This window comes from Triticum dicoccoides, chromosome 7A, assembly GCF_002162155.2.
Source record: "Triticum dicoccoides isolate Atlit2015 ecotype Zavitan chromosome 7A, WEW_v2.0, whole genome shotgun sequence".
Classification (NCBI taxonomy): Eukaryota; Viridiplantae; Streptophyta; class Magnoliopsida; order Poales; family Poaceae; genus Triticum; species Triticum dicoccoides.
The window spans coordinates 58,563,241-58,577,900 of record NC_041392.1 but is presented as its reverse complement, the minus strand read 5'-3'; positions in this window follow the sequence as shown (position 1 = coordinate 58,577,900).

Genomic DNA, 14,660 nt, shown 5'->3' with positions numbered 1-14,660 from the left:
ATCCATAGGTAGATATGGTGGACTCTCATGGCAAAATTGGTTTAAGGGTATTTGGAAGCACAAGTAGTATCTCTACTTGGTGCGATAGATTTGGCTAGCATGAGGGGGAAAGGCAAGCTCAATCATGTTGGATGATCCAAGACAATATAATTTATCTCAGATGTAAGAAAACATAACCCATTATGTTGTCTTCCTTGTCCAACGTTAACTTTTTAGCATGTCATATTTTAATGAGTGCTCACAATCATAAAAGATGTCCAAGATAGTATATTTATATGTGAAGACCTCTCTTTCTTTATTACTTCCTATTAATTGCAATGATGACCAAAACTATGTTTGTGAACTCTCAACAACTTTTATTCATTAGACTTTTTCTATGTGAGCTCATTACTCTCCATAAGATCCATATGATCTCTTTTATTCTTTTTATTGTTTCTCTATTTTCTTTTATTCACTCAAGATCATGGCAAAATAGTAAAGCCCTTTACTTAACACTAATCTTTATTATATATAGCTTACGGACTCGATTACATTGAAGGATCATAAAGCAAAACTCACAACTAGATCATACTAAAAGCTTTTATTCTACTAGATCAAAATATTACCAAAAGGATCGAACTAAGAAAAGCGGTAAAGATAAAAATGATGGTGATACGATACTGGGGCACTCCCCCAAGCTTTGAAGTTGCCAAGGGGAGTGCCCATACCAGATACTCAGTTCTTCTTTGTTGGTGAAGAAGATGGTGGTTTTGTTGTTGGCGTAGGCTTCTTCCTTAATTTGCGCTTGAGGACAGAATTTTGGTCCCTTAGGTCCTCGATCTCCTGCTCCAGGCTCAGTATCTTTTTGCATAGTTCCTGTTTGTTTTCCTGCAAGAGGCGAAAAGGGATAAACTCAATCTTAGGTTTCTTTACTCTATCTGGGAGGCTTGACTTTTTGAACTCCACATGCATGTCCCCAGGTTGAGGTAGTGTGACTTCATCTTCATCTGAGCTCGTCTCCTCCTTTCCCTTAGGTTCATAGTCCTCTTCTTCTTCCGTAGTACAACCACAATGCTCCACATCCCCATAGACTTTAGGATCTGCAAGGTAATCAGCCACATAGCTCTCTCCTTCCGAATCCTGGGACGACATGTTGCTCAAATCTGCAGCAGGATAGCTCGACACAAAGACAGGAGATATTTGTGTGATACGGGAGTCAAAACCTTCGGGGTGTTATATAATGAATTTTTACCAACCAAAATATGTGTCGTTTACGAAAATAGAGTCTGGAAAGCGGACGAGGTGCCCACGAGGTAGGGGGGTGTGCCCAGGGGGTAGGGTGCGCCCTCCACCCTCGTGGAGCCCTCGTGTCCTTCCTGGACTACTTCTTATACTTCTATTTTTCTAAATATTCCAAAACGGGGAAATATTTCCTTAAAAACTATTTTGGAGTCGGTTTACTTACCATACCACATACCTATTCCTTTTCGGAGTCTGAAACGTTCTAGAAAGTGTCCCTTATGTATTCCTCCGGGGTTACGGTTTCAATAACATTGGTTTCAACATTTATGGGAATACCTGAGATATAATGTTTGATTCTTTGACCGTTCACCACCTTCGGATTTGTGCCTTCGAAATTGTTGATTTTTATGGCACCGGAATGATAGACCTCCTCGATAACGTAAGGGCCTTCCCATTTAGAGAGAAGTTTTCCTGCAAAACAACTTAAACGAGAGTTCTATAGCAATACATAATCACCTACATTAAACTCACGCTTTTGTATTCTTTTACCATGCCATCTTTTAACTTTTTATTTAAATAATTTGGCATTTTCGTAGGCTTGGGTTCTCCATACATCAATTGAGCTAATATCAAATAACCTCTTCTCACCGGCAAGTTTAAAATCATAATTGAGCTCTTTAATAGCCCAATATGCCTTGTGTTCTAGTTCGAGAGGTAAATGACATGCTTTTCCATAAACCATTTTATACGGAGACATACCCATAGGATTTTTATGTGTAGTTCTATAGGCCCATAGTGCATCATCAAGTTTCTTGGACCAATTCTTTCTAGACCTATTAACAATCTTTTGGAAAATTAATTTGAGCTCTCTATTACTTAATTCTACTTGACCACTAGACTGAGGGTGATAAGGAGATGCAATTCTATGATTAACATCATATTTAGCAAGCATTTTACGGAAAGCACCATGAATAAAATGTGAACCACCATCAGTCATTAAATATCTAGGGACTCCAAATCTTGGAAAAATAACTTCTTTAAGCATTTTAATACAAGTGTTATGATCAGCACTACTAGTTGGAATAGCTTCTACCCACTTAGTAACGTAATCAACAACAACTAAAATATGTGTATAACCATTAGAGGCAGGAAAAGGTCCCATGTAGTCAAACCCCAAACATCAAATGGTTCAATAACAAGTGAATAATTCATAGGCATTTCTTGACGTCTACTAATATTACCAATTCTTTGACGTTCATCACAAGATAAGACAGACTTACGGGCATCTTTGAAGAGAGTAGGCCAATAAAAACCGGATTGCAATACCTTGTGTGCAGTTCTATCTCCAGCATGGTGTCCTCCATAAGCTTCGGAGTGACACTTGCATAGGATATGTTCCTGTTCATGCTCAGGTACACAACGTCTAATAACACCATCTACTCCTTCCTTATAAAGATGTGGGTCATCCCAAAAGTAATGTCTCAAATCATAGAAGAACTTTTTCTTTTGTTGGTATGTGAAACTAGGTGGTATGAATTTGGCAACAATGTAATTGGCATAATCCGCATACCATGGAGCAGTATGAGAAGCATTTATGAAATTTAATTACTCATCAGGAAAGCTATCATCAATAGGTAGTGGGTCATCAAGCACATTTTCTAACCTAGACAAGTTGTCTGCAATGGGGTTCTCAGCTCCCTTTCTATCAACAATATGTAAATCAAATTCTTGTAGCAAGAGAACCCATCTAATAAGTCTAGGTTTAGCATCTTTCTTTTCCATGAGATATTTAATAGCAGCATGATCAGTGTGAATAGTTACTTTAGAATCAACAATATAAGGTCTGAACTTATCACAAGCAAATACAACTGCTAAGAATTTTTTTCAGTAGTAGCATAATTTCTTTGAGCATTGTCTAGGGTTTACTAGCATATTGAATAACGTTTAATTTCTTATCAACTCTTTGACCTAGAACAGCACCTACAGCATAATCACTAGCATCACACATAATTTCAAAGGGTAAATTCCGATCAGGTGGCTGAACAATAGGTGCAGAGATCAATGCTTTCTTAAGTATTTCAAATGCTTCTACACAATCATCATCAAAGACAAATGGTATATCTTTTTGTAATAAATTAGTCAGAGGCCGAGAAATTTTTGAGAAGTCCTTAATGAACCTCCTATAAAATCTGGTGTGACCAAGGAAACTTCTTATACCTTTGATGTCTTTGGGGCATGGCATCTTTTCAATAGCATCAACCTTGGCTTTATCAACTTCAATACATCTTTCAGAAACTTTATGCCCCAAGACAATACCGTCATTAACCATAAAGTGGTACTTTTCCCAATTCAAGACAAGATTAGTTTCTTCACATCTCTGCAAAACTCGATCAAGGTTGCTCAAGCAATCATCAAAAGAAGATCCATAGACGGAGAAATCGTCCATGAAAACCTCACAAATCTTTTCACAAAAGTCAGAGAATATAGCCATCATGCATCTTTGAAAGGTAGCAGGTGCATTACATAAACCAAAAGGCATACGTCTATAAGCAAAAGTACCAAAAGGGCAAGTAAAAGTAGTCTTTGATTGATCCTTGGCTGACACAGGTATTTGAGAGAAACCAGAATAACCATCTAGAAAGCAAAAATGTGTATGTTTTGGATAATCTTTCTAGCATTTGATCAATAAAAGGTAAGGGGTAATGATCCTTTTTAGTGGCCTTAATTAATTTACGGAAATAAATTACCATCATATAACCTGTAATAATTCTTTGAGGAATCAATTCATCTTTATCATTAGGAATGACAGTAATACCTCCCTTCTTAGGGACATAATGTACAGGACTTACCCACTGACTATCAGCAATGGGATAGATTATACCTGCCTCAAGGAGCTTTAGTATTTCCTTTCTTACCACTTCTTTCATTTTAGGATTCAGCCGTCGTTGATGATCACGAACTGGTTTAGCATCTTCTTCCAAATTTATTTTATGTGGACATAGAGTGGGACTAATGCCCTTAAGATCATCAAGTGTATACCCAATAGCAGCACAGTGCTTCTTTAGAGTTTTCAACAACCTCTCTTCCTCATGCTCTGAAAGGTTAGCACTAATAATAACATGATATATCCTTTTCTCATCAAGATAAGCATATTTAAGAGTATCAGGCAATGGTTTAAGCTCAAACACATATCACTCTTGGGTGGAAGAGCATCCCCTAGGATTTCAACAGGCAAATTGTGTTTCAGAATAGGTTCATGTTTAAAGAATACTTCACCTATTTCCCTTCTTTCATTCATAAAAATATCATTTTCATGGTCTAGCAAATATTGTTCTAAAGGATCACTAGGAGGTACGACAATAGAAGCAAGACCAATAATTTCATCCTTACTAGGTAATTCCTCTTCACGGTGTTGTCTACTAAATTTAGAGAAATTAAATTCATGAGACATATCATCCAAACGATAGTAACAACATCCTTTTTGCAATCTATCTTCGCATTAATAGTGTTTAAGAAGGGTCTACCAAATATAATGGGACAAAAGCTATCTTGTGGGGAACCAAGAACAAGAAAATCAGCAGGATATTTAGTTTTCCCACACAAGACATCAACATCTCTAACAATTCCCATTGGTGAAATAGTATCTCTATTGGCAAGTTTAATTGTGACATCAATATCTTCTAATTCAGCAGGTGCAATATCATGCATAATTTCTCTATATAGGCCAATAGGTATTGCACTAGCACTGGCACCCATATCACATAAGCCATGATAACAATGATCTCCTATTTTAACAGAAATAATAGGCATGCCTACCACAGGTCTAGGTTTATCTTTAGCACAAGGTTTAGCAATTCTAGCAGTTTCATCACAGAAATAAATAACATGCCCATCAATATTATCAGACAAGAGATCTTTAACAATAGCAATATTAGGTTCAACTTTAACTTGCTCAGGAGGTGTATATGTTCTAATATTGCTTTTACAAACCACAGTTGAAGCTTTAGCATGATCCTTTATCCTAACAGGGAAAGGTGGTTTCTCAACATAAGAAGTAGGAACAATAGGATCATTATAAGTGATAGTCTTTTCTTCAACTTTAATAGGTGCAGCTACTTTTACTTCTATGGGAGGATGATATTTAAACCACTTCTCCTTGGGAAGATCAACATACGTAGCAAAAGATTCATAGAAAGAAGCTACTATCTCAGAGTCAAGTCCATATTTAGTGCTAAATTTATAGAAAACACCGGTATCCATAAAAGATTTAACACAATCAAACTTAGGTGTCAGACCTGACTCCTTACCTTCGTCGAGGTCCCAATCTTTAGAGTTGCCTTTAGTTCTTTCCAATAAATCCCATTTGGATTCAATAGTCTTCATCATAAAAGATCCAGCACAAGAAGTATCGAGCATGGTGCGATTGTTATTAGAAAGCCGAGCATATAAATTTTGAATAATCATCTCTCTTGAGAGCTCATGATTGGGGCATGAATATAACATTGATTTAAGCCTCCCCCAAGCTTGAGCGATGCTTTCTCCTTCGCGAGGCCAAAAATTATATATATAATTGCGATCACAATGAACAAGATGCATAGGATAAAACTTCTAATGAAATTCCAATTTCAATTGTTTATAGTTCCATGACCCCGTATCATGAAATAGCCTGTACCATGTTAATGCATCTTCCTTCAAAGATAAAGGGAAGACCTTATTCTTAAGAATATCTCTGGGTACACCTGCAAGCTTAAATAATCCACAAACTTCATCAACATATATTAGGTGCTCATCAGGATGCATTGTTCCGTCTCTTGCAAAAGGATTAGCTAGCAGTTTTTCTAACATACCCAAAGGAATTTCAAAGCAGACATTTTCATTTTCATTTTCAGTAGGTTCAGTAGGTTGAGGAACAACTATTTTCTCTACTGGTCAGGGTGAAGATAGCCCTAACAAGCCCGTCAGAGGATTACTTTCCATAGTAACAAGTGACAGTAAATTTCAGCACACTACATAAATTTTTCCTTACCAAACTCCATCTACCAAAGGCGCTTCACTCCCCGGCAACGGCGCCAGAAAAGAGTCTTGATGACCCACAAGTATAGGGGATTTATCGTAGTCCTTTCGATAAGTAAGAGTGTCTAACCCAATGAGGAGCAGAAGGAAATGATAAGCGGTTTCCAGCAAGGTATTCTCTGCAAGTACTGAAATAAGTGGTAACAGATAGTTTTGTGATAGGGTAATTTGTAACGAGCAACAAATAACAAAACTAAATAAAGTGCAGCAAGGTGGCCCAATCCTTTTTGTAGCAAAGGACAAGCCTGGACAAACTCTTATATAGAGAAAAGATCTCCCGAGGACACATGGGAATATCGTCAAGCTAGTTTTCATCACGTTCATATGATTCGTGTTCGGTACTTCGATAATTTGGTATGTGGGTGGACCGGTGCTTGGGTACTGTCCTTACTTGGACAAGCATCCCACTTATGATTAACCTCTATTGCAAGCATCCGCAACTACAACAAAAGTATTAAGGTAAACCTAACCATAGCAGGAAACATATGGATCCAAATCAGCCCCTTACGAAGCAACGCATAAACTAGGGTTTAAGCGTCTATCACTCTAGCAACCCATCATCTACTCATTACTTCCCAATGCCTTCCTCTAGGCCCAAATAATGGTGAAGTGTTATGTAGTCGACATTCACATAAAACCGCTAGAGGAGAGACAACATACATCTCATCAAAATATCGAACGAATACCAAATTCACATGACTACTAATAGCAAGACTTCTCCCATGTCCTCGGGAACAAACATAACTACTCACAAAGCATATTCATGTTCATAATCAGAGGGGTATTAATATGCATATAGGATCTGAACATATGATCTTCCACCAAATAAACCTACTAGCATCAACTACAAGGAGTAATTAACACTACTATCAACCCATAGGTACCAATCCCGGACTTGGAGACAAGAATTGGATACAAGAGATGAACTAGGGTTTTGAGAGGAGATGGTGCTGATGAAGATGTTGATGGAGATTGCCCTCTCCCGATGATAGGAGCATTGGTGATGACGATGGCGATGATTTCCCCCTCCCGGAGGGGAGTTTCCCCGGCAGAACAGCTCCACTAGAGCCCTAGATTGGTTCCGCCAAGGTTTCGCCTCCTGGAGGCGGAGTTTCGTCCGAGTAGATGGCTTATGATTTTTTCCTCATCGAAAGACTTCATATAGCAGAAGATGCTCATCGGAGGGCCACCAGGGGGCCACGAGGTAGGGGGCACGCCCAGGGGGTAGGGCGCGCCCCCCACCCTCGTGGGAAGGGTGTGCCCCCCGTGGTGAACTTCTTGCGCTCAGTATTTTTTATATATTTGGAAAACGTCTTCCGTGAAGTTTCAGGACTTTTGGAGTTGTGCAGAATAGGTCTCTAATATTTGCTCCTTTTCCAGCCCAGAATCCCAGCTGCCAGCATTCTCCCTCCTTATGTAAACCTTGTAAAATAAGAGAGAATAGGCATAAGTATTATGACATAATGTGTAATAACAGCCCATAATGCAATAAATATCGATATAAAAGCATGATGCAAAATGGATGTATCAACTCCCCCAATCTAAGACCTCGCTTGCCCTCAGGCGAAAGCCGAAATCGAAAAATATGTCCACATGTTTAGAGATATAGGTGTCGATAAAAATAAAATACGGACATTAGGGAATCTTGATCATTCTTAGAACAACAACTTATATAATTCTTGTCATATGATCTCTTATGCTATAGTAATAATTCAATCACAATTTCAAGTATGAATTGTAAACTTCATTGAAAACTAACAAACTATAATCTCAGTCATTGGAGCAATTGCAATTTATCATAACATAGGAAAGAGTCAATATAAGAGCTTTTCAGAAAGTCCGCATACTCAACTATCATATAGTCTTTCACAATTGCTGACACTCAAGCAATACTTATGGGTATGGAGTTTTAATTGGACACAGAGAAAGATAGGGGCTTATAGTTTTGCCTCCCAGCATTTTACCTCAAGGGTAATGTCAACAATAATAGTTCATGAACACTCACATCCAATTAGCCATATATACCAGGATCTTTCCAACATACTGTGCTTGCCAAAGAATAAAATGTAAAAAGGAAGGGTGAATATCACCATGACTCTTATGCAATGTAGGAGATAAAAGTAAAAGATTGGCCCTTCGCAGAGGGAAGCAGAGGTTGTCATCCGCTTTTATGGTTGGATGCACAAAATCTTAATGCGAAAGAACGTCACTTTATATTGCCACTTGTGATATGGACCTTTATTATGCAGTCTGTTGCTTTTATTTCTTCCATATCACACGACCATATAAAGATTATATTCTCCCACACCAATAAGTCATACATATTTAGAGAGCAATTTTTATTGCTTTGCACCGATGACAACTTACTTGAAGGATCTTATTCAATCCATAGGTAGATATGGTGGACTCCCATGGCAAAACTGGTTTAAGGGTATTTGGAAGCATAAGTAGTATATCTACTTGGTGCGATACATTTGGCTAGCATGAGGGGGAAAGGCAAGCTCAATCATGTTGGATGATCCAAGACAATATAATTTATCTCAGTTGTAAGAAAACATAACCCATTATGTTGTCTTCCTTGTCCAACGTTAACTTTTTAGCATGTCATATTTTAATGAGTGCTCACAATCATAAAAGATGTCCAAGATAGTATATTTATATGTGAAGACCTCTCTTTCTTTATTACTTCCTATTAATTGCAACGATGACCAAAACTATGTTTGTGAACTCTCAACAACTTTTATTCATTAGACTTTTTCTATGTGAGCTCATTACTCTCCATAAGATCCATATGATCTCTTTTATTCTTTTTATTGTTTCTCTCTTTTCTTTTATTCACTCAAGATCATGGCAAAATAGTAAAGCCCTTGACTTAACACTAATCTTTATTATATATAGCTTACGGACTCGATTACATAGAAGGATCATAAAGCAAAACTCACAACTAGATCATACTAAAAGCTTTTATTCTACTAGATCAAAATATTACCAAAAGGATCGAACTAAGAAAAGCGGTAAAGATAAAAGTGATGGTGATACGATACTGGGGCACTCCCCCAAGCTTTGCAGTTGCCAAGGGGAGTGCCCATACCAGATACTCAGTTCTTCTTTGTTGGTGAAGAAGATGGTGGTTTTGTTGTTGGAGTAGGCTTCTTCCTTAATTTGCACTTGAGGACAGAATTTTGGTCCCTTAGGTCCTCGAGCTCCTGCTCCAGGCTCAGTATCTTTTTGCATAGTTCCTGTTTGTTTTCCTGCAAGAGGCGAAAAGGGATATACTCGATCTTAGGTTTCTTTACTCTATCTCGGAGGCTTGACTTTTTGAACTCCACATGCATGTCCCCAGGTTGAGGTAGTGTGACTTCATCTTCATCTGAGCTCATCTCCTCCTTTCCCTTAGGTTCATAGTCCTCTTCTTCTTCCGTAGTACAATCACAATGCTCCACATCCCCATAGACTTTAGGATCTGGAAGGTAATCAGCCACATAGCTCTCTCCTTCCGAATCATGGGATGACTTGTTGCTCAAATCTACAGCAGGATAGCTCGACACAAAGACAGGAGATATTTGTGTGATACGGGAGTCAAAACCTTCAGGATGTTATATAATGAATTTTTACCAACCAAAATATGTGTCGTTTACGAAAATAGAGTCCGGAAAGCACACGAGGTGCCCACGAGGTAGGGGGCGTGCCCAGGGGGTAGGGTGCGCCCTCCACGCTCGTGGAGCCCTCGTGTCCTTCCTGGACTACTTCTTATTCTTCTATTTTTCTAAATATTCCAAAACGGAGAAATATTTCCTTAAAAACTATTTTGGAGTCGGTTTACTTACCATACCACATACCTATTCCTTTTCGGAGTCTGAAACGTTCTAGAAAGTGTCCCTTATGTATTCCTCCGGGGTTACGGTTTCAATAACATTGGTTTCAACATTTATGGGAATACCTAAGATATAATGTTTGATTCTTTGACCGTTCACCACCTTCGGATTTGTGCCTTCGAAATTGTTGATTTTTATGGCACCGGAATGATAGACCTCCTCGATAACGTAAGGGCCTTCCCATTTAGAGAGAAGTTTTCCTGCAAAACAACTTAAACGAGAGTTCTATAGCAATACATAATCACCTACATTAAACTCACGCTTTTGTATTCTTTTACCATGCCATCTTTTAACTTTTTATTTAAATAATTTGGCATTTTCGTAGGCTTGGGTTCTCCATACATCAGTTGAGCTAATATCAAATAACCTCTTCTCACCGGCAAGTTTAAAATCATAATTGAGCTCTTTAATAGCCCAATATGCCTTGTGTTCTAGTTCGAGAGGTAAATGACATGCTTTTCCATAAACCATTTTATGCGGAGACATACCCATAGGATTTTTATGTGTAGTTCTATAGGCCCATAGTGCATCATCAAGTTTCTTGGACCAATTCTTTCTAGACCTATTAACAGTCTTTTGGAAAATTAATTTGAGCTCTCTATTACTTAATTCTACTTGACCACTAGACTGAGGGTGATAAGGAGATGCAATTCTATGATTAAAATCATATTTAGCAAGCATTTTACGGAAAGCACCATGAATAAAATGTGAACCACCATCAGCCATTAAACATCTAGGGACTCCAAATCTTGGAAAAATAACTTCTTTAAGCATTTTAATACAAGTATTATGATCAGCACTACTAGTTGGAATAGCTTCTACCCACTTAGTAACGTAATCAACAACAACTAAAATATGTGTATAACCATTAGAGGCAGGAAAAGGTCACATGTAGTCAAACCCCAAACATCAAATGGTTCAATAACAAGTGAATAATTCATAGGCATTTCTTGACGTCTACTAATATTACCAATTCCTTGACATTCATCACAAGATAAGACAGACTTACGGGCATCTTTGAAGAGAGTAGGCCAATAAAAACCGGATTGCAATACCTTGTGTGCAGTTCTATCTCCAGTATGGTGTCCTCCATAAGCTTCGGAGTGACACTTGCATAGGATATGTTCCTGTTCATGCTCAGGTACACAACGTCTAATAACACCATCTACTCCTTCCTTATAAAGATGTGGGTCATCCCAAAAGTAATGTCTCAAATCATAGAAGAACTTTTTCTTTTGTTGGTATGTGAAACTAGGTGGTATGAATTTGGCAACAATGTAATTAGCATAATCAGCATACCATGGAGCAGTATGAGAAGCATTTATGAAATTTAATTACTCATCGGGAAAGCTATCATCAATAGGTAGTGGGACATCAAGCACATTTTCTAACCTAGACAAGTTGTCTGCAACGGGGTTCTCAGCTCCCTTTCTATCAACAATATGTAAATCAAATTCTTGTAGCAAGAGAACCCATCTAATAAGTCTAGGTTTAGCATCTTTCTTTTCCATGAGATATTTAATAGAAGCATGATCAGTGTGAATAGTTACTTTAGAATCAACAATATAAGGTCTGAACTTATCACAAGCAAATACAACTGCTAAGAATTCTTTTTCAATAGTAGCATAATTTCTTTGAGCATTGTCTAGGGTTTACTAGCATATTGAATAGCGTTTAATTTATTATCAACTCTTTGACCTAGAACAGCACCTACAGCATAATAACTAGCATCACACATAATTTCAAAGGGTAAATTCCAATCAGGTGGCTGAACAATAGGTGTAGAGATCAATGCTTTCTTAAGTATTTCAAATGCTTCTACACAATCATCATCAAAGACAAATGGTATATCTTTTTGTAATAAATTAGTCAGAGGCCGAGAAATTTTTGAGAAGTCCTTAATGAACCTCCTATAAAATCTGGTGTGACCAAGGAAACTTCTTATACCTTTGATGTCTTTGGGGCATGGCATCTTTTCAAGAGCATCAACCTTGGCTTTATCAACTTCAATACCTCTTTCAGAAACTTTATGCCCCAAGACAATACCGTCATTAACCATAAAGTGGCACTTTTCCCAATTCAAGACAAGATTAGTTTCTTCACATCTCTGCAAAACTCGATCAAGGTTGCTCAAGCAATCATCAAAATAAGATCCATAGACGGAGAAATCGTCCATGAAAACCTCACAAATCTTTTCACAAAAGTCAGAGAATATAGCCATCATGCATCTTTGAAAGGTAGCAGGTGCATTACATAAACCAAAAGGCATACGTCTATAAGCAAAAGTACCAAAAGGGCAAGTAAAAGTAGTCTTTGATTGATCCTTGGCTGACACAGGTATTTGAGAGAAACCAGAATAACCATCTAGAAAGAAAAAATGTGTATGTTTTGGATAATCTTTCTAGCATTTGATCAATAAAAGGTAAGGGGTAATGATCCTTTTTAGTGGCCTTAATTAATTTAAGGAAATAAATTACCATCATATAACCTGTAATAATTCTTTGAGGAATCAATTCATCTTTATCATTAGGAATGACAGTAATACCTCCCTTCTTAGGGACATAATGTACAGGACTTACCCACTGACTATCAGCAATGGGATAGATTATACCTGCCTCAAGGAGCTATAGTATTTCCTTTCTTACCACTTCTTTCATTTTAGGATTCAGCCGTCGTTGATGATCACGAACTGGTTTAGCATCTTCTTCCAAATTTATTTTATGTGGACATAGAGTGGGACTAATGCCCTTAAGATCATCAAGAGTATACCCAATAGCAGCACGGTGCTTCTTCAGAGTTTTCAAAAACCTCTCTTCCTCATGCTCTGAAAGGTTAGCACTAATAATAACATGATATATCCTTTTCTCATCAAGATAAGCATATTTAAGAGTATCAGGCAACGGTTTAAGCTCAAACACATATCACCCTTGGGTGGAAGAGGATCCCCTAGGATTTCAACAGGCAAATTGTGTTTCAGAATAGGTTCATGTTTAAAGAATACTTCACCTATTTCCCTTCTTTCATTCATAAAAATATCATTTTCATGGTCTAGCAAATATTGTTCTAAAGGATCACTAGGAGGTACGGCAATAGAAGCAAGACCAATAATTTCATCCTTACTAGGTAATTCTTCTTCACGGTGTTGTCTACTAAATTTAGAGAAATTAAATTCATGAGACATATCATCCAAATGATAGTAACAACATCCTTTTTGCAATCTATCTTCACATTAACAGTGTTTAAGAAGGGTCTACCAAATATAATGGGACAAAAGCTATCTTGTGGGGAACCAGGAACAAGAAAATCTGCAGGATATTTAGTTTTCCCACACAAGGCATCAACATCTCTAACAATTCCCATTGGTGAAATAGTATCTCTATTGGCAAGTTTAATTGTGACATCAATATCTTCTAATTCAACAGGTGCAATATCATGCATAATTTCTCTATATAGGCCAATAGGTATTGCACTAGCACTGGCACCCATATCACATAAGCCATGATAACAATGATCTCATATTTTAACAGAAATAACAGGCATGCCTACCACAGGTATAGGTTTATCTTTAGCACAAGGTTTAGCAATTCTAGCAGTTTCATCACAGAAATAAATAACATGCCCATCAATATTATCAGACAAGAGATCTTTAACAATAGCAATATTAGGTTCAACTTTAACTTGCTCAGGAGGTGTATATGTTCTAATATTGCTTTTACGAACCACAGTTGAAGCTTTAGCATGATCCTTTATCCTAATAGGGAAAGGTGGTTTCTCAACATAAGAAGTAGGAACAATAGGATCATTATAAGTGATAGTCTTTTCTTCAACTTTAATAGGTGCAGCTACTTTTACTTCTATGGGAGGATGATATTTAAACCACTTCTCCTTGGGGAGATCAACATACGTAGCAAAAGATTCACAGAAAGAAGCTACTATCTCAGAGTCAAGTCCATATTTAGTGCTAAATTTACAGAAAACACCGGTATCCATAAAAGATTTAACACAATCAAACTTAGGTGTCAGACCTGACTCCTTACCTTTGTCGAGGTCCCAATCTTTAGAGTTGCGTTTAGTTCTTTCCAATAAATCCCATTTGGATTCAATAGTCTTCATCATAAAAGAGCCAGCACAAGAGTATCGAGCATGGTGTGATTGTTATTAGAAAGCCGAGCATATAAATTTTGAATAATCATCTCTCTTGAGAGCTCATGATTCGGGCATGAATATAACATTGATTTAAGCCTCCCCCAAGATTGAGCGATGCTTTTTCCTTCGCGAGGCCAAAAATTATATATATAATTGCGATCACGATGAACAAGATGCATAGGATAAAACTTCTGATGAAATTCCAATTTCAATCGTTTATAGTTCGATGACCCCGTATCATCAAATAGCCTGTACCATGTCAATGCATCTTCCTTACAAAGATAAAGGGAAGACCTTATTCTTAAGAATATCTCCGGGTACACCTGCAAGCTTAAATAATCCACA